This window comes from Athalia rosae, chromosome 3 (assembly GCF_917208135.1).
Source record: "Athalia rosae chromosome 3, iyAthRosa1.1, whole genome shotgun sequence".
NCBI classification, from domain to species: Eukaryota; Metazoa; Arthropoda; class Insecta; order Hymenoptera; family Athaliidae; genus Athalia; species Athalia rosae.
In genome coordinates this window covers 23,249,703-23,272,267 of record NC_064028.1, presented here as the reverse complement: position 1 = coordinate 23,272,267, position 22,565 = coordinate 23,249,703, and the positions used below count along the sequence as shown (strand labels likewise).

The following is a 22,565-nucleotide window of genomic DNA, read 5'->3' as shown; positions in this document are numbered from 1 at the left end:
GATCGATCCCGTTGAACGGCTTCCGAAATGACCACCGTCGTGGAAAGAAAATTTTTGCGTTCACGGTGCGGTGAAAAACGGCGTTTCTTGTCCTCGCGGACCAACGTATACGAGTGGCAATTTTGTAAAAGAGATGGTTCGGATTTTCCATGAAATTGCAGTCTGAAATCTCATAGATTTTATCTCCGCGGCTAGAAGTAATGCGTTAGAATGATTGAATCAAAAAGGTTGGCGCCGCGGCGCGCCTTTGCTCCGCGCGAAATCATTCTGAAAAACCGATCGCGATATCCTATCGCCATGTATTATTCATGCGACAACTTCAAAATTCGAACAACGAGGTGCAGAATTTCACACACGCGTATTTCTATAACTGCAAAATAACGATACACGTTTTACCATAATACGCGGCACACGACACCTTCGGCTGTATAGTTTTATCCAAAAATTTTACGCTCGGAAAAGGAAAAACACAACCACCCATATAATCTGCGCGCCGCTGGAATGTATTCGAAAATTTTATACACCATAGAATCGAATGGGCACCATATGCAAAAAAGCGTACGTGTTTGGTGTCCGGAATTTTTGTTGGTTTGGTACGTATAAAAAGAACACGATGATACTCCGGTTTTATCGGGACAAGTTTCGGGCGCATGGGTCACCGATTTTGATACGACGGGAAATTTCGGTTCTTGACTTAACCCTCGACAATATAAATTCAAACAAGTGCGCGGGGCCACGGTGTTTGAGAAACTGTGAAACTCCAAGTTCTCTACACAGTTAACACTCGACTCTCGTGTGAATTTGATCTTCATGGAAGTGGAAATTTCGTACAATCCTACCGGTTTATGGGTCGGCATAAACGTACATACCCTGCACCCTAGCGCGCGTATCCTCCCCGAAGTGGCATCAACGAGTTTCGCGGTTAGGACCAATTAGAATTGTCGATTTTGAACGTGACCGATTTTAGAAAATCCCCTCGCCTCCCCCCCTCTTTCTCTTCCTTCCTACCTCTATTCCATTGTAAATAGGGATAAGCAGACCCAATTAAGTGAAACCCGTACATACACGAATGTCGCTTACCCAAACATAATATTACTCCTACGAATCCTCTTATTACATCGTGACCACATGTGGTTTGGATTTCTCATTAGACCATTGTGCTGGCCGAAGGTTCATGGTTAGCTAAATTTCGATTACACCATAGATCCACCCCGCACGCGATATTTCGTCCGCGATCGAAGCCAAAGATCAAAAATACCTTCTCAACTTCGATCCGAGCAAACTTGTGACAAAAATCTGTTGCGAAATTGATTTGTAACGAATGAATTTTCGCAGGTCGTCAAATCGGATTTTTATCGCCCTTGGAATGACGAATTCAAGTTGTCCGTTCCGTTACCGGAACCTTTCCCACTCCCTTTCGAACAAAAACTGGATTTATGACATCATTTTGTTGTTCGTAACAGAAAACAGGCTACCGGAACGTGCGAATTGATCACACCATTTTCACCAATTAGTTTTTATGCCAGATATTTTCCGACGCAAAAGTTCAACAGAGCGATCAATTGATTCGAGTATGCGGATCGAAATTTTTTCTCCGAAATTGCCTAATCTTCTCTGACAATCATCTGGGTTTGCCATCGCGGGAGTGGCATAAAAACGTATAAATTCGAGGCACCTGTTACCAAATTCAAAGGCATGACGGTCGGTCGGGACCGCATAGTCTATGTAATGTTATACCTGCGTCAGTCTCACTGTTGGTATTACGAATTCCTCCCGACCAGCATCCTTGCAGACGTGCCCGGGATTCTGAATGCTACGATCGCTTAACTGATCGTTAGCTTAACAATCCTATGATAATGGGATAGGCAGTGGGCTAATGGGAAATTTCACCATTAAGGAAACGCTACTCTGCGTCGGGTTTACGGAACACTATGCACACCTAACGTATCATATCCGGGCAACTTGTTCTACGCCGTACAATGTACGCGGTGGGATATTGCTGCTCTGTACAAGTTTTTGCCGGTTCAAAGTTTAGAGATGTTTCTCATTGAGTGGGGCCCCGGAAATGGACCCTCGGCGACCCAGAAGGACCTCTACCGTTATGGATTGCCTTCGTGTAATTATATCTCACGGAGTCGATACGGTAACGCGGAAATTTTCGTCGAATTGAACGCGCGGTCGTTGGAGAGCAAAATGTGACGACGTCGTCCAATGACGGAAAATAATAAACACGAAACTAATATTTGAAAATTATTCGGAAATTTCACGCACGGTGTACATTCGAGCGCACATCGCTGTGAGCAGCACGCGACCGGGATCAAAGGTGAGCGTCAATTTGCGTGACGTTGCAAACGTGCATCAAAGGTACTGGCGCTAATGCGTTAGAAAAAAAAAATGAATGAAAAAATCCAAAATTCGGAGCGTGTTTACTGTTAGTGAAACGTGAACAAAGACATTATATGATTCATCGTTTTGATAATTTGATTTGCTGTCCATCCGTGGATTTGCTAAATTTTATCAGGTACCCAACAGTTCCGCGAATCTCACCGATTTCGTGTACCGGGGGTTTCAGCGAAGGTGAACATTCTATGCGGATAACTTTAATCTTGAGAGATCGAATTTCTTTGTTAACGGAACTCGCCACGGTGATATACGGCGGATTTTAGATTCTTCGATGGATTTGTATACCGTAATATACCAGAATCTTCCTTTATTACGCAGTGTTTGGTTCCAACTTGTGAATGGCGAGCACCGAGATTGAGGTTGAACATTTTCTACTCAAAGGACTCGTCTTCATTCACGATTGAACGATAAAAATTTCCAATTTTATTTTTGGAATGTTCGATTTTTCATGATCTTGACGCTGTGAAGTATCCCAATCAGTGATTTGTTATTTGTTGAATCCTAGAGGACGCGAGTTTGTGCGTTGGTTGGTGCGACGGACTCGTTTTTGCAAAAAACATTTCGTTCCCTCTCACACCGCTCTTTCATCTTCCCGCGCGTCGAGTTCAGATTAAGTATTTCAAAGGACTTCTAGGCACTTGTACATTATATGCGATGCACCGGCGGGTCTTATTTGCCATTAAAATTGCTCCCGTCATCAAAGAACCTCCTCGACACGGAATGTCTCTTCCGTACAATTCCTTCAGTACCGTCGAGATGGCAATTAACTTTTCTAGAATGCAGGGGGATCTTTGTCAATATATTATTGCGGAGGAGGGGAACGCAAGCTATACATTCTTCCGGCGACGAGTTCGACGTCGAGATTCATCGTGCATACCTATCAAGTTTACACCTCTTCATGCTTGTTTCATTTATAAACGCAGCTACTCTTCGAGGACCCTTGTACTTTCCGTTTATGAGCAGGGGAATTTCATCCGTTCGCTGAAAAACTCTGGAATTCCCTCTTTGAAATATCACCGCGATATCGCCATTTCTACTGTGTAATACTGACGATCCCATTGAAACGTGTCAAACGACGCGCCATCAACGTCGACTTACCAAGACCCTCGTGCATCGAAACCAAACCCATCAATCAGAGAATGGAGTTGAACCTCGAGGTTCGGTGAAGCTCGTCGTTAGTTCGAGCAGTCGCTGACCATAACATGCCACTCCACCGCTGAACTTACCAATGAAAACTTTGCGTTTTGTTCCTCTTCCAGGAACGGACGGTTGGTCCAATCTGTCGAATGGACTGTCCGGGTGATTCAATGACTGTCGAAAGTTTTTGTTCAACTTCTTTTTTTTTTTCCTCGATAATTATCGCGGATCAGACGACGATCGGTACAACGTAAAGTACCCTATAGTTCACTTCCCTATTAAGCCTCAAACGATTCTTCCATTTTTACTTTAATTCGTCGTCCATTATGGAATTGTGAATACCCCCTCGAAGTCAAGGCTCGAATCATCTCGTTGTGAAACCTCTCAGCCCGATTCGAGCGGCTTTCAATTAATCAGAAATGAGTCGACGACATTCGTTGAACACGGTGGGACGGGGGGTTGAATATCTGGAGGACATTCGGGATCGATCGACGAGCAGGATTATTCAAATAAGCAAAGCGATCGGAACGATACGGTGATATCGTCGCGTTACGTTTCTTCAACGAACGTTGTTCAGTTTATCACTAGCACGGGCTTGAAAATTTTTACAGTTTCCACATCGGATACCGGGTGACCGAGCGACGCGTATAGGAACGTACGGTTGCACGTGAACAAATTTCAAAACTAGACGTACAAGTTTTACCGTTGAAAATAATGAATTCATGGATTTCAAACAACCCTATCTACGCATGCACAAATAGACTTCCAACACAATTGCAAGTTTGTTTCAATGCGATATTATCGCACAACACTCTTCAGTTCACGTCGTCAATACGCCGTACAATCGGCGGTAGTCTATGTCCGCGTGAATTTCAAAGGACTGACAAGAATCGTAAATTTGCGGTTATCGTCAGTTATTAGCAGAAGAAAGTGAAAACCGGCTTTTCAGTCGGTTCTGGCCCCCGCCTCCGGTGGACCCCGAAGTGAAGTTAGTTATGTCTAAAGACCAGCACGCATCTGCGATCGAGGGTCCAACTCTTATCAAATATATTACGCGGCTTAAATCGAAAGTAAAGCCTCCTTCGCCGTTCGAACTCCCCCTCCCCCCCCCCATCCCCCTCTCAGCCCCTATTGCTTCGCTTCAGTGCCAAGGGTATGCTGAGGTAGGCAACTATCGGGATTTTCTACTTATAGAGGCAATGGGTGCATTTATCTCGACATTGTCCCACAATTCACTTGGGAATCCTACAAACTGACAAAATACTTACCCCCTGAAATGCGTGGAGGACCGCCGATTTATACATCGAAGATATATACACACCGGTGATCCGGAGTTATCCTTGCCCCTTCGAAAGTCGAAAGCAGATAGCTTAACGGAACTACGTTACGTTCTGCCCTCCGTGAATATCGATACTAATAAATATCTCCGTGATCTGCAGGGTGTTCGATTGAAACCCTTTATTGCGTACGCAGGAATCATTGTTTTTTTTTTTTTTCGTCATTTTTCTTTTCTACGACCTTACATGTAAGTCCCGAGCACTCGATATTACCAATTCGTCGGATATTTCGCAAAATAAGAATTTTTCCCCCATCAAAGCTCGTTATTTCGTGAAAAGTTTTACTCGGAAATTTTCGCGCCTTTTTTAATGCGTTTATATCTCGTTCAGCGTCAGAATTATATCGGAGTTTGAAGAGTTCGTTGTGCTATTGATCGGAGCTCTCTACGATCCCGTGTAACTTTACCGTAGGATTTAAGCGTATAGAAGGGTGCTTGAGCTGGAAACGACTAGGCCACACGCAGCGTTTAGGTGACATGGGAAGCGGGGGACGGGGTGACGAAAGAGAAAAAAAAAAAAATTCAAAGTTTATACCGAATTCCAAACGAGTCACAAATCGACCAGATACGCATGTTTTTACGTAGATACGTGTCATCTTCGGTACGCGAAAGAGTCTTTACTTTTTTATCGCTCGGAGATTCTGAAATCCGAACGTTTTTCGAAGCTCGCGTAAAATACGCGCCTCGGAATGTTCGGTCGTACGTCGTGGTTCTTCGCTGTTTCGTATGCGAACGGTAATGGTCACGTTAGTGACGTCTCAGACGGGACGGTTCGTTTATTAAAAAATTTTCCAATGACACGTGACACCTCGCGACTACTGAATAAATGGGGCTTTGCACATGCGCCAAACTTACCCATATTTTCCACACATCGCACATTTATTATATATATGTATATATATATATATACTATATATTTGTAGGTATATACCCACAACCCTTATACGATCCATGCTGGCTCGAGCGCGTTATGGATAATTCAGGTGTGAATTTCACCCCGTTTCCATGCTCGGGCACGATATTAAATTTGGATTTAATCTAGGAGTTTAAATTTCAACTGCTAGCCCGGTACGGGGGTTGAATGTATTTCCTTTTTTCTTCTTTATTCATTCATTTTTTTATACCCCCTCTTTACTCGGCATTGTGGGTAAAATTGTCTCCCGCACATTTAACGCAACGCTACTTACCGTGAACGATAATTCGAACGGCGCTAAAACGTCGTTCGTTTGATTCAAAACTTTTTTCCTTTTTTTTTCAAAGTTGTCCATTATTTTCACGCCAGTCTGGATTCAGTGCATTCTTGAGAGAAAAAACAAAAAAAAGAAGAGTTTCGAGTGGGTGGGGCTGGCGGGGTTTGCGACTAAGAGATACGAGGTACGATGAAATGAAAGCACTCGGAAGTAAGGAGCGTATCCAGGAATCCTTGAATTCCTTGAATCGCCTACTTCGGATCTATGAATCGCGCTCGTCAAAATGAGTATAATGTAGCCGCTTTAATAAGAGATGGTATAGAAATACTTGTGGCTTCTTCGCACACGTTCCGAAGAACGAGCTCGCGAAGAATTTTAAGGAAAAGTGGTATCGGGTAGGGGGGGACGCGAGGGCGATGAAAGTTTTAACTTATGTCAGAAGTTCGCGGCGACCATGAAAGCGTTTCTTTCCCCTCCTTTATGACCGCGAGAGAACCGCCTACGCCTTCAACGATTTACTAGACTTCGCGCTCTTTCGCTATTTATTTCACGATACTCCTATATGCGGTCATTATCCGGATTCTTTTCTACGAACCACTTATATCCGTATGAATTTTACGCGAGGACACTCTTCCTTCCGCGTTCACGAGTAAGGAAAAAAAAAGCAACTTTATAATCATCGCTTTGATTTCAAGCTCTCGAGGATCGCTCATCGGAGGTTCTTTCTATGCGAGGGTATCCGTACCGATTCAGGTTTCTTCCGGTTGGCGAAATCCGGGATCTTGGATCGGATGGAAAAAAGCTTGCATATTTCCGATCCCGTTGCGACTTAAGTGAAAAGTAATGGAGCGGTAAAAATGAATACTATCCTTTCGAAGAGCGAGCGAACGATCCCGAGCGGTATAGGGTATTAAGTATAATATACCTATGGTGCAGCCCAGCTGACGCGCAGTGGTAAGAATTTTACGTTTTCGTTCCACCCGTTCCCTACGTTATACTTCTCTCGCTCGCACGATGATGGGTGCAAAATTTTCCGGCGAACTACCACCACTACTCACCTTCGAGTCGGTTCGTCGGTAGCTGGTGTGCACGTACGTGTGCGTGTACATGAGTGTTCATACCACCCCCGGAAACGAGTGGGGTAGCGCAAAATAGCGTCGTGACGGGGTGAAACTAAGCTGACACTCTCACGGCTCTGCATTTTCCAGCTACCACTTTCATCGCTTTTTAGCTTCTGGTACCTCCTCCGTTTCTTATTCCTCAGGTTTTTCTTCCATTTCACGGAACTTCTTCATCTGCTTCTTCTTGTTCTTATTCTCCTTCTTCTTCTTCTTCTTCTATTTTTTTTTTTTTTTTCTGCTCTCATGGGTCGACGCTCTGTACACACAACTCCTTCCACTCACTTCTCTCAATCTTCATTCGAGGTACGTTCGTTGATAGCTCTACTAAATATAAATCAAGCGTAAGAAAAATTTATGAAATACAGAACGGAAGAGAATCAACGATTAAAAATTATTCCGTTCGTCAGCCGTGGTGACTACCTTGACTACGGAAAATAAAGGACCTGAAGTAATCGTTGCGGTGCCGTTGGTTATCGATAACGCAGTGTTCTTTTGTCTCTTCAAAGTTTTGTTCCTTTTTGAGTTTGTTTGTTTTTTTTTTTTTTTTTCTTTTATTTCATTATAATATCTATCTTTTCTTGCGCTACGTATAACACGGGGTGATTAACGGGAGCTGTAGAAGGAGAGTGTCAGGTACAATGAAAGGTGCGCAGGGGGTAGGTGAGGGCGGAAAAAAGGAAGGGGAAGGTCTGGGGTGGCTTCGGCGAGGACCGTAATAAAACATTTAATAACGCACGGAGACGAGAGTTGCCTCTGCCCCCTTCGATCTCCCGCACCATTTCCTTGTTCATTTCATCTTATTTTTCCTGTTCATATCTACAGTATCGTATACTATAAGGTGTATACATATATTTTTATATACGTGGTATATTTCTTACATATAACGCTTGGGGCGGGTAAAATGTTAGTTGATTTCTTGGGAGTTATTTTATCATTATTTATTTTTCTTGTTTCAGTGAAATAATCTAGCGTAAGGTCGAGTCGTGATAACTTCCGGTTGTGAAAAATACTCGACTTGAATACACATACGAAGAAATTCGTCGTGCACTTCCTTCTTTCTATTTAACATTTTTTTCCTCTGATCCGTACAACGAGATGATTTTTTTTTTTTCGGAGCACAATGAGGGCATAGTCAAAGTCAGATGATCGCTGAACTTTTTAGCTCCCTTTTCTCCCCCAACGAACCCAATAAAAGAACTCACCCCGTATAACATATCGCTGTGAATTGGAAGAAATCAGCCACACTTCGTTGAATTTTCATTTCGTCGTTAGTAACGAAACCAATCACGAATATTCAAAGAAATTTGTAGGAACTCGCTCGCTGAATCAAATTATTACGTTTTTATTCGATTACTTTTTCGTCACGTATATTATGACATTGAAATCATCTTTCATTTATCGATTTTGTTCGATTGATTAAAATTTGAGTAATTTGATTAATCAACGTTCAAAAAACTGAAAAAATGAGTAGGTCTACAGTAGTGAACGAACTAGAGGGGGATACGTGTAAAGACGGAAGCAAACCACGTGCGGAAACTATTCGTCAAACAAATCCATCGTTTTTGCAATAAAGTCCGAACCGGGAAGGGACTCTACCGGCGTGAGTCGAAAGCGGATCACGTACGCTGTATAAAAATAAAATAAAAGAGAAGAAAAAAAATAGATATAAAAAGTAAATTCCAACTTTACGCCAGTTGCAAGATGTTATTGTATCGATGTAACGCAGTAACATCGACAAAGCTGTTGAGCTCCCTTTTCGACCCCAAAGGTTGCGAGCTTTCGAATTTATATCTATGATTCATGTGCGCCCTTCCTCTATTCCGGCGTATTGTGAGCGAGACGGATGGAAAAAAAATCGGCCAACATCTCGACTGATTTGCTGGATGAAAAATTATCAATGTCGTTATCCTCGTTGATCGTTGTTGTTATATCGTTATTTTTATTCGTTCCCGCCCCGCCCCGCAGCGCGCAAACTCGACGAACCAACTAATTAGCAAACAATTTAAAATTATAATTTCACGCACGACCCAACTCGCGTTATTCGCGTGACCGACCGGCGGTTCTATAATATGTGTAACGGCGATCAGCGCGCGAATTCACCACCTCGGTACAGTTACAACGACACTCATTGGCGGATATTTTACGATCGATGAAATTTTTAACTTATTCGTCGTAAAGTAGTCGGCGAAATTCTTCATCCAGCTACGGAGACGCGACGAGTTTCGTTTCGTTCGATACGAATACCGTGCGAATATATTACGCGTGGGTATACATCGCGAGAGACAACAATTGAATAAGCCAGGGTTGAAAATACGATGTGAAATCCCCGTAAAGCCTCGAAAGAGAATTGGTCTCGTCTTGAGAAATTCGCGAGAATAAGGAAGAGCCAAATTCGAAGAGTCCAAAAATATTACAGTCGGAACGGCGCACTCTGTGTATAAAATACCCTCATTTTATTCCCTCCCGCTGATACCGATAAACGCACGAACAGAGACCACAAAAGAATAAATGAGGAAAAAGGAAGAGAAACGAAAAAAATAAAATCCACGTCATCTTCCGTTCCGACGGGGGTTTTGTTATTCGAACCCGAAATTCGGAATTTTAGTTACGCGCGAGAGCTGCGTGTACGTTGAAATCGCGAAACTCTGTACGCGTAATGTGGCCGTAAATGCTTCGGGGGAAAATTGATGCAAGAAGATTTAATGCATGCAAACTAGACGAGGGGAAGTATTATACAGGTATTCGCCGAGGAAAATGAGCTCATAACACATATCCGACGAAATTAGTTTCCTCATCCCCGGTGAGATCCGCGGATTAGAACGATATTCATCTCTGTACCTAACGTTCGGCTTTAGGGATCCGGAGACCGACGATTAAATCGTTTATCGAAGCTCGTTTTCTCCGGTTCTGAAAATTTTCGAACCAATTTTTAGAGAGAGAGAACAAAAAAAAAAAGACCGAGCGAAACGGAAAAGAAAATACGGTGAAACGGTCGGAAACGATCGAAGAAGAATTCAACTCCTGCAAAACGTTCAGTGAATCTACAAACTGCTTTACCTAATTAGTGCTCTACTTCCGAACGGGGAACGCGGTGATTTTATACCGTTCCCTTTATAGCCGCTGCTGCTGTTGCACCGAGAGCTAGGCTACTACCTATCTGGTTTATTTAGGTATTTCGGGTAATTAGGCAAGCGAAGTGGAGACCCGGTTTGTATAATTATACAAGTCATTGGGTTGATGGCTCATACCTGAGAGTCCGCGTGATCCAAGGTCTCCGACGAAAAGTAGGTGGGGGCGGGTTACGTGTACGCGGGTGAGTACTCGAAATTTGTTATCCGGAGGTTGCAGCGGCGCAATGCGCTCGGTAACGATTGCCTATACCTTATAGAACTTTTGATTACCCGACATAACCGCGGATCAACGAGTTTCCGGATGAAATCTACCAAGTAAAATTAGTTCCAAGTGTACACCGTAATTGTTATCAGAAGAAATACCTTTTGGTTAGTGTTATCGTTTTTGTTGGTTGTTGTTGTTGTACGAGCGGTTATTGTAATTATTATTGTTCGTATTCGCAGTCAAACAAACAATTGAAACTGTTTTGGCTTATCTTCAAGTTTCAAACATCTTCACGGTTGTTTCGTCTGGACTCTCGTCCGACTCGTTATTATCCATTCTTGCACGGTTTAATAAAATCATTCCCTTCGCAAGAGTTGCCGAAGTAATTTCAGCGAAACCTTATTAATTCATCGTTTAGTTTGAAAAAGTAAGCACCGATGAGTCTCGCGTTATCGAAACTTCGGAAATAATTGTTTACCGTTACCAGCTTCGCGATGGGAAAAGCTCGAAGTGGTTGCGAAGCTTTTCGTCGGGAGCGCGTATATCCTGTCAATTATCTAAACACCGTAAAAGTTCAAAAAGTTACGACGCCGCGGAGGTAAAAATTAGACGATGCAAGAAACTCGCACGATTTCAGAAACTGACCTGAAATTTCAAAGCTATAAAATTGCGGTGGCAATTTCACGTTGCGCGGAATACAGGGAGAAGAAAAAATAAATCGCCATGAAGAAAAAATTAATAAAACAGGATCATCTCATTTCTCACCTTACACATATACAACGACGGTGCAATTAACGCTTTGCGATGGTTGTATAACGCTTTTATGTATTTATTCTAATTTATTCATTCGTTTTATTTTTTTTCTCATCTCCAAACGCGTGCGTTCGATCGATTATATTTTCTTTTTTCATCAATTCAGCCCCAAGTATATCGAGAAATTTTTACATCGAATTGTTGAATATCAATTGGTCAGGGAGGAGAACGTACGTTGCATCGCGAGCGAAATATCCGAGGGTAATGTCGACCGAGTCGACAAAGAGACCAAATCTCGCGGAGTGATTCTCAAAAAAAATCGCGTCGGCTTCGTTACTCGGCGCCCGGCATTGGCGATTTTTCTACCCCGACTGTGCGGTAGAACATGAGAACATTTTCGAAAATCCAACCGGCGGAAAACAAACTCCGGTATATATTGCTCCATAAAATCGGTTGTCGCTACGAAATATCATCGATCAAATTGTCCACATCTAGATTGATACCGCGCAATTCTTATCGTAAAAGGTGTATACTGTTTGAATCCAAAGATTTGGTTAGCATTGATTACGATCGAAACTCTTCCGACGATAGTTGAGCGAGACTCATCTTAAAAAAGTCACGCTCTTTCAGGAGAACAGAAATAAAATGCTGACTAATACCGAATTCTGCGACTTTTTTCGATCATAGTTTTTTTTAATAGAAGACTCTCGGGGTTCGCCGAATAAATGGCTCATCCGGCTATTTTTGTGATCCTGTTTTTTCCCTCCCCCAGATATAATAAATCGGGGTATTGACTCACGGTATATAATACTGCCGGTAGAAAAACCCGGTCATGATAAATATTTCATCGCTATAATTCGCATGGAGAATTTTTATTTATTGCGATTACAGTAGAGATAGTCGGGTTATCAAGAGTGAAATTTTAATCGCAATGCTCTGAAATGTGATTTACTTTCCAACGGTATTTGGAAATCTGCTCGAGTTATTGGCGTTTACTTTCATTCGTCTTCTCGTTTAATTATATGGAATCGTGAGCGTCAAATCGTAGTCTATTTTTCCAAAACGCTGCCCAATATTTCGAGTCCAATGGATAATTTCAACATCGATATCGAACGTCGATCGATCCGCCGTTCGATGGAGAAGAGGTGAAATTGATGAGAATTGGAATAAAAGTTAAACAGATATGATTGAAGTTCTATCGACAATGGCCCAGGGAGTGGTTGGGGTCGCTGCGGAATGAATAGGTAACCGTCACATTGGTTGGCACGACTTTCTGACGTTGTTGGATAGGCCCAATATTTCAGGATTCCGTTCTCCGCAGTTGGATTCGGTTGCTTTTGTCCCTGACTTTGTCTATCCCGCTACGCTTTCGCGAGAAACAGGTATATTAGTGCCGTTCATCATCTCGGAAGATTTCGCCGACTAAAAGTAAGACGGAAATCGTACCCGCGGAATTATTACCCTTCTGTCTGTCTACCTAAACATCTCCCTCGATTCCGTTTCTCTCCACCCTTTTATGGAATTTATTGATACACTTTTTTTCTCTCCTCAATTTTCAACGAGGATTCGTCGAATCCGATTTCATTGTTGTTCAAAGGCCAATTATTTTCAATTTTAGGGATTCTAAGTATTTCCAATCAATTATCATATCATGCATTTCTGCTAATTACGATACTCCGAGTACTTGAGTTGATTGTCGACGGACCGATGTGACGGTGCGAAACAAATTTTCGGAAAAGAATTATTTTTCAATTTTCAGAATCATACGTTCGATGAGATTTTTTATTTTATCACTCGACGATATATTATCCGAGTTAAATTCGAAGCGGAGCTTTTTTTCGATATAAACCGCTCCTTTACTACTTTTTCTTTGGTTGAAACAGTATCGATTGACTGTAATGATTATCTGTACTCATTTTTCTTTTATTCTCATCATTCCTTTTTTTTTTTTCTTTTGGTCAGTGAAAATACGAAGCGTGAGGAGAACATTCAGCGTGAAACAAACGGTTATCGGAATTCGAGGGCAGATTTTTTTTTGTTTCTCATATTTTTTCCTTCTGTTTTTATTGTAACTGGTTCAATTTCATTTTCATCCCCGTATAACCCTCGTGGCCGGTATAGCAATTTTGATCCAACCCTTTAATGCGCTTTCATTTCTCTCCCAATCTTTATTTTCGAATATTGTAGTTGCGGTTTTGTTTTTGTTATCGTCGTTTTCCCCGCCACAATGGCGAAACGAATCACACGGAGCATTCTGTCACGTCGACGGAGATAAGCCCCACCGGCTACTGCACAATTATTTGAATCAACTGCCTGGAATTGCAAACGAAGCTATTCGAGTCCCGCGATAAAAGCATTCAGCGAGCCCTGATGGCCAGAAACCGGCGAGAAAATGGGCACCGGCTTCCCATTCGAGTTTTAACCCTGTTCTCGTTCGCTCATTTAGTGTTACGGTGAACAAGAATTGAAACGCCCCCTTCGAAACTGTGGAGCAAAAATTAAAAATTTTCGGTCGAATTCGTGTAAAGTTTCGATAAATAGATTTTTTTCATCGGGTTTTGGTTTCCCTGCAATTAAAGTTGTAAGCGCGATAAATTTTTCAATTACGCTTTAACGTGTATCGTGGCACGATGGATTTATATTAAAATTATTCTCACATCGTATCTTCTCTCATCGATATTCAATCCAACGTGATATTTATTTAACTGCACAGAGGAGAAAGAAAGATAAAGCAAATTTCACATTACGAAATTTGTGATTCGAAAATGAATACGATATCAAGGATACCCGATGTACGACAAATCCATTATACACGTATGAGAATCCATTCCGCGAGCTAAAAAAGGAAGGATAAAAAAAAATTAATAAATTTTGTATTCTTCTTTTCTCAACGATCGCGGAAAACGAACGCGTGATTTAAAATAGGCAATATGTCTCCCGTAGCAATACCGGTAATAATAACGATCGTCGATTTATTTATAGACGCATTTGAGGTGTAACCATCGTTAGCGACGAATGAAAAATAAAATTAGATGAAACAAAAGTGTGATACGTACGTTCGCGTGCGGTTAGTATCAGGTCGGAAAAAGCATTCCGTTACTATGTCCTTCGCAATATCCTGTAACGAAAGCCAATAAATAAAGGAGGGCTCCGACATGGAATTAAAACACATACATCACGACGTTCAATGTCCATGCTCTATACCTCGGTAATTTTACCTCCCTCCTCGACAGATCGTGCTGACAACCGCGCGCTAACACCGACACTCGCGGCTCCTGCAGAACACGCGGTAATTAATCTCGGATACGTACAGATTCTGAAATCATTTCGAATCGATTCAACACCGTCAGGAATTATACACTTCTCCGGCACTCCGCAGATGTTGCCGCCATGTTGGAGGGCATTTTTTGCAACCTATTTGAAATTTATCCCAACTTGAACGAATCACATGCGATTACTCGGAACGACGAACTCGTGTCCGCGTTTATTTTCTCCTACAATTAGAATGTGAGAATTCACATCGGGGTCTCGCTTGTTATACGGATTGCAGGAATCGATAGCGCGGTACGAAAATAATTCTCCTATTCCGGGGATAGAATATATGTTCATGCGATTGTTTGTGCACGGTGATAAAGAAAAAGGTTGAAGGTTTTCACCGTGTAATATTACAGTTCGTACCGCGAGCGCCTCGCTTTTAGCAATAGCTCTGCATAATTCATATTATTCAGAACCTTGCCACGTGTATACTATAGAGGTAGGTACATGTAATGAAATTAAAATTCCGCCTTGTCTATTTAACGTGCAATTATGGCGCGCAGTGTTTACGCGACCGACGATCGTAAAATATTTTATATGGGGGCGTCAGATTAGCATAATAATATTCGAGCGGTACGAAACAATATTCCACGAGAGTTAGAGACGGCGGATAATTCGTTTAAACACTTGCTCGTTCAAGTATTACCCGACCCGTCGTAATATCTTTTTTTTTCATCCCCCCATGAATGGAATAATTATGTTTCGCGTGGCGTTAAACGACGCATTTTACGGGGTCGTCCGATCGATTGATTCGGGAAGCGAGATTCAATCGGGAGCGTGGAATTTATGAAAATGGAATACTTTCGGCGGTATACGATGAAATTTCCAGAAAGCGATTTCGAATCAGACCCGATTCGGAACGTGCAAAGAGGAATTTTGTCGCCCGAAGCTCCGTCGTACTTCCAACTTTAGTTACGATTTAATTACGAAAATCCGTTGCGCTACACATCTCGTTGGTTATGAACGGAGCCTGTGGAGCCAAAAATTAATTAAATCCAAAATACGGAAAATACTAGCTACACCGCATCCGCTCCCCGTACTCCTATATTACACTACCGGTGGCGTACAACCGAAACGTTATGCTCAACTCGCTCCCCGATCGAACGAATCTCCGGCATTTCACCTCATTTTCACGCTCCTCTCGAAACGGAGAAGCTGAAAAAAAAAAAAATACACCGGAACGAAACCTCAATTTTTCATCCTATTATTTCCACCCCTCATGCACTCATTTTCACCACACACTCAAGTTCCGTACTTTTAAACTGTGAGCCTAGTTTATCGCGGCGAGCCAATGAGCGTCGCTACGAGGACATTTCACGATACGCTCATTAGCCTCCGGCATCGGGAGCGTATATGGGGAGGATACCCTTATTTGCAGTGAGCGATCACGTTATCCGGTTGCACGGTACCGCATCCCCGTCTCGGAGTGCATGGAAGTGCAGGACATCTCGGACAAGGCTGCTCATTTCTGTTAGGATGTAGGACACGGTTGAGAGCTACCGTGTGTACGTAAGTATAGGTACTCGTACATACACACACACTGCCGGGTTATGTTCCGAGTCCCCTCGCCAACAACTCCTTCGGGCTTGGAAAAGAAGGAGAATTTTTGCACCGGAGTGAACATCCCGCGAGCATCTTAGCTCGAGAGACGTACGTCCAGGTATAGTATACATATACCGGCTACATTGACCCATGCCGCTGGTAGGAGAGCCGTAAAAGGTGTCTAGGACTAATGGTATCCGAAAGAAGTTACTTTCGCCTCCGGGTCGTACTTCCGAAACTGAATGAGATCGTCCTCGATTCTCAGTTTGGAATCGCAACTTTTATTTCACAGACATGAAGCGAACAGCGATAAGTTGATAACTTCTTCGCCGATGACATTCGTTCAGGATTTATGTTAAAGACGCGTATCGCTTCCTAGGCGGAACAACGCTCGCGGCAAGCAGATCTCCCTCTACGTGGCGTTGTCACAATTCATAACGGCATTGATTCAACGGTAAACGGCTAGGTGAGATAAGGGATGAAAATAAAATGCGGAGAGTGAAAATAGTGTGTCGTTCGAGGCTGTCTGGCATCTAGAGTGCAATCGACATCATAAAATAAACGCGATACACGTCGCCGACTGCGGGGGAGTACACAGACCGATAATAATGGAAGTGCCTCGTGTCAGTCGTTGAGAAGCAGGAAGGTAGCAGGTCGATCCTAGAAACGTTTTCAAAGTAAAACTGTCCCGTTTCTCTATTTTGAACTCTGGAAGAATTGATAGTAACACACGTCGTGTTTTTATTCAAAATGGAAATGCGAGTGTGGAGTTGAGTTTTACGCGTCGTGCGTGATTTTCTGTCATAACTAAGGTCGAACAATTCGCGAGATAAAATTTCGAGATTCTTTGAAGAAAAAAAAATTTACATGGCCAATAAAACTGGGGTGGGAAAAACGGTTTTCCAACTATTGGTCGAATTGCGTCAGCGAGTCGGTATCGCCTCAGGGAATACTAATCAAGTGTTCGGATGGTTCTTAATAGCGCAAAATTAATTCCAACTTCAATGAATATCTCTGGAATTTCAATTAAGAAAACGAAACTTCTGACACGCCATTAATATATTCGAAATATGAAGATCTCGTACTGTACTTTCCGTATTGAACTTGAATCAAAATTGGGACGAATCAAAAGAATGGAAGGGAACGAAATACTCCAAGTAATCCAAAGAATCATCTCCGATGTTCTCGCAAAACTTTTTACAAGCTCCTCATCCGACTTCGGTGAAATTCCGATTAAGAATTCCCGAATAATTTTCTGAATCCCCGAAAACATCCGGTGGCTAGCGAATGAATTTGTGGTCATCGGTGGCCACGAGATCGCCAAGAGATTGTCACGCGCTCACATGTTTCGTTTTAATAAAATTTCGTTGAAAGTTGAAAGCAGAAGCCGAGTGGTCTCGCGATACGATGTCAGCCGGGTACTCGCGGTATACTTCGGTAACTAGTATGATATTACGTATATCACGTAACAAATATCTTACCGAAAGGGATAATCTTATACATCATATAGCGGCGGCGCACGCCGCCGAGCGTAAAGCTTCCAACGTTGAAACTTATCCTGAAGCTTTAATGGCCTTGCGACCAGATCCCTCTCACACATCCATCATTTCGCTTCCTTTCTCGCTATCACGTTCTAGGATAGTGAATGAATAGTTAAATGTGAACCACGCTGCGTGTAATTTCGTCGCTGAGTTTGGTGGCCCGAAGGTGGGCGCTTCGGATGAGCGGATGCGTGCCTAACAACGTTTCACCGCTAGCGTGTAATCGACGGAAACGGTGAAACTTGTATAGCGAGAGCACAGCCTGATTAACAAGGATTATTATGATAATCCTAAGCCGGCTCCAACGGCGGAGGTTAAAGGTCACGTAAGTGGCGCTAGCAATCCCGAAAGCTTTACATTTTTCGATCCTCCGATTCATCGACGCGACTCGGCGTCGAGATTACCGATTGATCGGTACACCGATACGGGAACGGTGGAAAGAATGATAAAATAAGCGGGCAAAAAAGTGGATTGAATTCTCAGGCCCCGTAAGGATATCATACGTTGGCTAATGACCGGTCGTTACCAGAGTTTATTCTTAACGTGTCCTTCGTGAAAAGGATACACAATTACAACTGCGCCATTATCCTTGTTTCCCTGTCACTTCAGTCGCCATTTATACAGCAACCACCGCGGCTTATGATGTCTATTGTTGTAAGAAGCTCGGCTCGAAAACAATGGCGTATAAATTCTCTCTCTCTCTCTCTCTCGCCAGTAGATACTATATAACATTTCTCTCGCCCCGCCAATCTGTTTGCCGCAGTAATTAAATTCGAGTCATTTGACGCTATACTCGCCTCGTCTCGTCTCGAATCCGCGAACTGTACGATATTCTAGCCGACTCGTCCGTGTCTCTTTCCGAAAAGTATCACCGAGCTAAGCGTAAGTAATTGTCTACGAGTATCAAAATCCGAGCCAAAGATCCGTCTTTCCATGTTGCTGCTACGCTCTGCGTAGATATTCTGTACATCCGCTTGCAGTTTGCTTTCGAAACGTAAGTTGCTATGCAGGCTCTTTCCCTCGAAAGTTAACACGGTAACACTCCATCTCGCAATTTAATACCTCAGCCAAAACGAGGGACCTGTCCGTTTGACAAATTGTTGTTCGCTCGAGGGATTTTCCTCCCTAGATAACAAAATAAAAAGAGGAGAGCAAAAAAAAAGCTATCTGATGTATTGTACTATTTTTTCCTCCTACGAATTGAAAGGGGATGAAAATCGATATGTTTCCGGTCTAAAAAATTGAAGAAAAAAAAAAAAAAAAACTAAATATATAGAAAGCGGTACTGCCTATTCATCTGGATATTATGTGCAGACTTATTTTCATATTTGCCGTGTCTTGAATAATCGTAAATATGGCCGCGAAGCCCCTTCCTTTTTTTTTCTGCTTACGGCACGTAGATAAATACGATATTCAAATATGAGCTTCAATTTACCGAGGCACGGTGGTTTCGATAATAGATCGATTCGCATGATATACGAACATCCCTGTCGCGAATAGTTTATATATATATTTGTTGCCCAACATCCATCATCGAACAATAGCTAGAGGTCAAATAGGTACTACACATCCATATATATATTATTCGATGCATACTATGTCTATAAATTCCTAATGGACATCTTCTAGGGTGAACGTAGAAAAAAAAAAGTTTTAATAAATCACGTCGAATGGTCAATAGTAATTCAGTGACGGAATTTATTCAAATACGCGAGATCAATGAGCTAGCGATGTGCGGATATTATTTGTTTGAAAAATGTACGACGTTCGAATAATATTCCGCTTTTGAATACAACGTTATTAAAAATAAGTAACCGATGCGCCGTTTGATGCGGTCCGGAAAATGTCAAATGTGGCAGAGAAGGGTTGGAGTAGCCGTGGCGATGGACACGTGTAACATCCGCAAATAACAACCTGTCCCTCCTGTTAATCACTATTCCAAACACCCTGTTTTCAACCTCTCGCAGCCACGAGACGTGTAACACGATGCGGATACATACCGGTGTGTACATTCGATGCCAAATAGTAACATTTGATTCACTAGAATTGAAACACGCCCCTGTATTATATTCGCGTTAATTTTTCCACCGCGATGAAAAAAAAAAAAAAAATGTAGCTGCAAAACGAAAACTCTTTTTTTTATATCGATTTGAAAATTCTACGCACACACATGGTTTTCGGAAATTGTTATTTCCAGTGCCTCATTCGAAATAAAATTTGAATCAAACTGTAAAAACTGAAAGTATCAAATTTGTTAGCGCTAAAAGATTAGGAACGTTGTGACGATTCGCAACCCCGGCGAAAATAAAAAACCGTCCAATCGAATTGAATCGTTTCCTAAAAAACGTGATTTCTTTGTTCCGCGATGATTTCACCCCCGTAATTGACGGTATACGAACAAATACCTCGACTGTTCGGAAATGCGGGCGAAGCATAGGTACACTGGATCCACTGGAGCCGGTATAATTCCAGATAGAAAACGTGCCGTTTTGGTCGGTGAATCTGGGAATGTAGATCCGAATAATAAATTCGCCGAGCTTACATGGCCAGTTAAGACCACCGATATATTTTCTTGTATACAACCGCGTAGGTATCGAAATCCAATGCGATGACCGAAAATAAAATAGAAAAAAAAAAGGAAACCAAAAAAAAGAAAAAAAAAAAAGAATAGGAATTCGTAAATTCGTTGCCGGACCTAAATAGCCGGCTGTATCGTAACTTCGGTCCAAGATGTTTCTGGGTAAGATAAGCGGTAAGCCAGGGCAGAAAGAAGGGACCGAGAGGTCTCGAACTAATTCAAAAGTTAAGCCATGTTAGGCCAGGATCGTTTACTCCAACCGCTCTTTGTAGCTGCGAGGAAAAAATTCAGATCATCTGACGACGAACTCGATTTACGTATCAGAGGACTGATTTCCATTCGCGAACAACGAATTATCTCCGTGTATTGCGAACGGGGTGAATTTCCGCATGTGGGTGTGGGAACTTTCAATCAAATGACGCCGAGCGAATGTGGTAAACGGTTGGCGAAGAAGGGTACTCGAAACTTTGTACGGATACGACCTCTTTAGCACGTGAACAAATAATCCGTCGGTGCACTTTATTGCTCTTAGTTTTCAACTGAATTATGTACGTATGTATGTATATCGTACAATACATAGATATATCCAGTAATAACTCGAACAGTTTGTACATGTAGCACCGCGGTATCTACGCGGAGGTACGGCGGCGCGACTTCAGAAATGGAAGGAACGGAGCGCCAGGCGTTGAGTTGGTCCCCAAGGAGTTGTTAGAGTTACGCGATAGCGTACGACAAACTTCTTTGTTGACCTTTTGAGACAGTCTTACCGTAGGAGACGTTGAAATAAGCTAAATTTTCCGCGAGCGATATGATCCGTTGAGATTTTGCCTTTCGTGCTTCAGTTTATTCCTCGCACACTGTCTACATTATATTCCGTATTACGCGGTGAGTGCAACTTTTTTTATTTTCAATGGAAGTTCGTTTTTTTTTTTTTTTTTAACAAACCGGGTTTGAAAAAAAAAATCTTTGCATCCTCGAACCGGAAGATAATCCAAAAATGGTAACAGGTGAAGAGAAAACGGAAAAAAAAAAACCTAGAGATATTTATTATTCGTGAGTCGTTCGAGCTTGCGAGTAAAATGTGCTTTTTAATTAAACCGACCACATTCAGAAGTCACAACAAACGGACTATAGATCCCTGCCTTCCCGCTAACGAACGTAATTCAGGGTTGGTTATACGTGTACTCGGTAATCTTTATCCTTTCGAATGGGTATAATTGTCACCCTTAAAAAAGCACAGTTTTACGTCACACGTTTTTCCCCCCCCCGGTTACGGTGAGAGTAAATATCGCGAATTATGAAATTTCAGGACCGAAAGAAAAGCTTTGTGACTTTGGAAATCGACTAATGATATGCACTTTGAAAAACAAAAAAAGATGTGAACTTTGATTCGAGTTTTCCTAGATCGGAAACAATTTTATTTATTCTCTACTTGCGATTGCTTTTCAATTTTTTATTCTTCGATTAGTATGTTTCCTTTCAGAAGAAAGTAAGGAATAGATAGTAATGTCAAAAGCCGCGCCTCACGTTTCGACGATGTCATAACCATCAGATTTGAATCGAACTGCAACAGCGACCTGGGCATCTCGTAGGAATATTTGTGTATGACGTAAGTTTGACCGATCGTGAGCAGTGCTGACTTAGAATGAAATTTCGAAAAACGAGTCGACGTTATTTCGTAAGCACGACTGGAAAAAAACGCGTTAACCCGAATTTTTCAACGATCGTCGGACGGGGACTTTTATTGATATCGATTCCAGATGCAGCTTTCGAAAACCTGTTGTAATTAGCTATTTCGCAATCTCGTATATCGCGACGGTAAAATGTTTTACTCCTCTTATTTTTCCGCATAATCTCCTCGTCGCGAATACGTCTCCTCGGCTGTATCTCGTCATTGCTAGACACGGTCGAATCGAAACGACGCGCGAATTTTTTCTCCTTTGTCTCTGAATTAATGTATCACTTACGGAGTGCAATAAAACGATACGATCGACACGAGCCGAAGCGAACCGGTGTACAGAGTCTTTCGAAAGATTCGACTCGACTGACCAATAAATATTGCGTAATCCCGAATTAATTCAACGTTATCAAATACCGGCGGGACGTGAGATCACTCGATAGAAAGAAGAAGACTGATTTGAGAGTTGGGAAAAAAACGATTGACAACTTAGATGCAGGTGCTTGTTCGTTGAATTCGAAATAATCTACCTGCTTCGATTCGTCCTCGTGAGTCCTTCTGCATTCTTCGCGAGGAACAGAATAGTCATATGCGTTAGGGAGAGTTCTATTTTTGTGATACTGAAGACAAATTTT

The 22,565-nt window shown here is 42.2% G+C and overlaps 1 protein-coding gene across 6 annotated transcripts in view; it reads left to right on the top strand.

Moving 5' to 3' along the window:
* LOC105686800 (zwei Ig domain protein zig-8-like) overlaps positions 1 to 22,565 on the top strand; it is a 208,303-nt gene that overhangs the window by 119,097 nt on the left and 66,641 nt on the right. The window lies entirely within an intron of this gene.